Source organism: Penaeus monodon, chromosome 6 (assembly GCF_015228065.2).
Source record: "Penaeus monodon isolate SGIC_2016 chromosome 6, NSTDA_Pmon_1, whole genome shotgun sequence".
NCBI lineage: Eukaryota > Metazoa > Arthropoda > Malacostraca > Decapoda > Penaeidae > Penaeus > Penaeus monodon.
The window spans coordinates 180,772-184,924 of NC_051391.1; positions in this window are offsets into that span (position 1 = coordinate 180,772).

A 4,153-nucleotide genomic window follows, 5' to 3' on the forward strand; every position below is an offset into this window, starting at 1 on the left:
GCAGCGAGAAGCACAAAGACCATAATAACATCGCCAAGCATCGTGCCCCAACTGACGCCCACGAGAGGGTCTCATCTCAACATCCGGGGACGTCGAGGGGGCGTGGCCTTGTCGTGACCTGACCAATGAGAGGCTCGGGCGCGGGAGGACACGGGCGCGGAGGGGCGAGGGCGGGACGTGGGCGGCCGTGAGTGGGCGGCGCGGCGGAAGGTGGGGGAAGAGGAAGAACAAGGGGGGGAAAAAAACTAACTGTTGGGCGAGTGCGTGGCCGCCGCGGGCTTGAATTAGGAGAGAAGAGGAAGGAGGGGGAGGGGGAGGGAGAGGGGGGGGAGGGGAGGAAGAGGGAGGGGGGAGAGAGAGAGAAGGGGAGACAGAGAGGGGGAGGGGGGGAGAAGGGAGGGAGGAGGGGGGAGGGAGGGAGGGGGGGAGAGGGAGAGAGAGAGAGAGGAGAGGGGGGGGGAGAGAGGGGGGGAGGAGATAGAGAGAGAGGAGAGAGAGGGAGAGAGAGGAGAGAGAGAGAGAAAAGGGAGAGGAAAGAGAGGGGGAGAGGGGAGAGGGGGAGAGGAAAAGGGGGAGGGGGAGAGGGAGAGGGGGGGAGGGAAAAGAAAAGAGGGGAAGGAGGAAGGAAGGAAGAAGAGAGGAGAGGGGAGAGAGGGGAAAGAAGAGAGGAGGAGGAGGAGGAGGAGGGGGAGGGGGAGGGGAGGGGAGGAGGGGGGAGGAGGGGAGGGGAGGGGAAGGAGGAGGAGGAGGAGGGGGAGGAGGAAGAGGGGAGGAGGGGAGGAGGGGGAGGAGGAGGAGGAGGAGGAAGAGGAGGAGGAGGAGGCAGAACAAAAGGAAAAGGAAGAGGGAATAGAGGAAGAGGAGGAGGAGGAGGAGGGGGAGGAGGAGGAGGAGGAGGAGGAAGGGGAGGGGGGGAGGGAGTGGGGGGGAGGAAGGACGAACAACAACAAAACAAAAACAACAAAGACAAATCTAGAACACACAAGAAATAATAATAATAAAAAAATATATAATAATAGCAAAAAAAGATAAATACTTTCCCGAATGATTGCATGGTTCAAAAAAAAAACATTATTGTAAAGTCTTGATCAGTTATCAAAATTAGCCTCAATTACATCGATCATCCACTTAACTCTCCGTCTGGTTGCTCTTCGGCCGAAAACCTTTGCAATTTGTTGCGTTTCTGAGGGTGATGGTGAGGGAGGGGGTGGGGGTGGTGGGGGTGTGGGTGATGGTGTGGGTGGGGGAGATGGTGGTGGTGGGGTGATGGTGAGGGTGATGGTGAGGGTGGGGGAGATGTGGTGGTGGGGGTGATGGTGAGGGTGGTGAGGGTGGGGGAGATGGTGGTGGTGGGTGATGGTGAGGGTGGTGAGGGTGGGGGAGATGGTGTGGTGGGGTGATGGTGAGGGTGATGGTGAGGGTGGGGGAGATGGTGGTGGTGGGGTGATGGTGAGGGTGATGGTGAGGGGTGGGGGAGATGGTGGTGGTGGGGGTGAGGTGAGGGTGGTGAGGGTGGGGAGATGGTGGGGTGGGGTGAGGTGAGGGTGATGGTGAGGGTGGGGAGATGGTGGTGGTGGGGTGATGGTGAGGGTGGTGAGGGTGGGGGAGATGGTGGTGGTGGGGTGATGGTGAGGGTGGTGAGGGTGGGGGAGATGGTGGTGGTGGGGGTGATGGTGAGGGGGTGAGGGTGGGGGAGATGGTGGTGGTGGTGGGGGAGATAGTGGTGGTGGGGTGATTTTGAGGGTGATGGTGAGGGTGGGGGAGATGGTGGTGGTGGGGTGATGGTGAGGGTGGTGAGGGTGGGGGAGATGGTGGTGGTGGGGTGTGATGGTGAGGGTGGGGAGATGGTGGTGGTGGGTGATGGTGAGGGTGGTGGTGAGGGTGGGGAGATGGTGGTGGTGGGGTGATGGTGAGGGTGATGGTGTGGGTGGGGGAGATGGTGGTGGTGGGGTGATGGTGAGGGTGATGGTGATGGTGGGGGAGATGGTGGTGGTGGGCGTGATGGTGAGGGTGGTGAGGGTGGGGGAGATGGTGGTGGTGGGGTGATGGTGAGGGTGGTGAGGGTGGGGGGATGGTGGTGGTGGGGTGATGGTGAGGGTGATGGTGAGGGTGGGGGAGATGGTGGTGGTGGGGTGTGGTGTGGGTGATGGTGAGGGTGGGGGAGATGGTGGTGGTGGGGTGATGGTGAGGGTGGTGGTGAGGGTGGGGGAGATGGTGGTGGGGGTGATGGTGAGGGTGATGGTGAGGTGGGGGAGATGGTGGTGGTGGGGTGATGGGTGAGGGTGATGGTGAGGGTGGGGGAGATGGTGGTGGTGGGGTGATGGTGAGGGTGGTGAGGGTGGGGGAGATGGTGGTGGTGGGGTGATGGTGAGGGTGATGGTGAGGGTGGGGGAGATGGTGGTGGTGGGGTGATTTTGAGGGTGATGGTGAGGGTGGGGGAGATGGTGGTGGTGGGGTGATGGTGAGGGTGATGGTGAGGGTGGGGGAGATGGTGGTGGTGGGGTGATGGTGAGGGTGATGGTGAGGGTGGGGGAGATGGTGGTGTGGGGTGATGTTTGAGGGTGATGGTGAGGGTGGGGGAGATGGTGGTGGTGGGGTGATTTGAGGGTGATGGTGAGGGTGGGGGAGATGGGGTGGTGGGGTGGATTTTGAGGGTGATGGTGAGGGTGGGGGAGATGGTGGTGGTGGGTGTGATGGTGAGGGTGGTGAGGGGGGGGAGATGGTGGTGGTGGGGGTGATGGTGAGGGTGATGGTGAGGTGGGGAGGAGTGGTGGTGGTGGGGTGATGGTGAGGGTGAGGGGGGGGAGATGTGTGGTGGGGTGATGGTGAGGGTGATGGTGAGGGTGGGGAGATGGTGGTGGTGGGGTGATTTTGAGGGTGATGGTGAGGGTGGGGGAGATGGTGGTGGTGGGGGGTGATGGTGAGGGTGATGGTGAGGGTGGGGGAGATGGTGGTGGTGGGGTGATGGTGAGGGTGATGGTGAGGGTGGAGGAGATGGTGGTGGTGGGGTGATGGTGGTGGTGGGGGAGATGGTGGTGGTGGGGGTGATGGTGAGGGTGGGGGGGGAGATGGTGGTGGTGGGGTGATGGTGAGGGTGGTGAGGGTGGGGGAGATGGTGGTGGTGGGGTGATGGTGAGTGGTGGTGAGGGTGGGGGAGATGGGTGGTGGTGTGGTGAAGGTGGTGGGGGTGGTGGTGGGGGGTGATGGTTGAGGGTGGTGAGGGTGGGGGAGGTGGTGGGGGGTGGTGGTGGTGGGGGTGATGGTGAGGGTGGTGGTGGGGGTGGTGGTGGGGGGGTGATGGTGAGGGTGGTGAGGGTGGGGGAGATGGTGATGGTGGGGGTGATGGTGAGGGTGGTGGGGGTGGGGGAGATGGTGATGGTGGGGGTGATGGTGAGGGTGGTGAGGGTGGGGGAGATGGTGGTGGTGGGGTGATGGTGAGGGTGGTGGTGGGTGGTGGTGGGGGTGATGGTGAGGGTGGTGGTGGGGGTGATGGTGAGGGTGGTGAGGGTGGGGGAGATGGTGGTGGTGGGGGTGGTGGTGAGGGTGGTGGTGGGGGTGGTGGTGGGGGTGATGGTGAGGGTGGTGAGGGTGGGGGAGATGGTGGTGGTGGGGGTGCGATGGTGAGGGTGGGGGAGAGGTGGTGGTGGGGGAGATGGTGAGGGTGGTGAGGGCGGGGGAGATGGTGGTGGTGGTGGGGGTGATGGTGAGGGTGGTGAGGGTGGGGGAGATGGTGGTGGTGGGGGTGATGGTGAGGGTGGTGAGGGTGGGGGAGATGGTGGGTGGGTGGTGGGGTGATGGTGAGGGTGGGGGTGGTGGTGGTGGGGGTAATGGTGAGGGTGGTGAGGGTGGTGAGGGTGGGGGAGATGGTGGGGGTGGTGGGGGTGATGGTGAGAGTGATGGGGATTATGGCGTGGATGATGGTGATGGAGGAGGTGATGGTGATGATGATGATGGTCGTGGTGGTGGTGATGGTGATAATGATAACGATGATGATATTATTACCAATAAAAGGATTAAGATATTTGTTATTATCAATACCAGTTTTAGGGAAGTAATGACCGTAATAAAAGTAATTATCAGAGAAAATTAGAATAGTAGTAATTCCATACACAACAACATTCAATATTTTGCTTTTGTTCTAAATTAATATCAA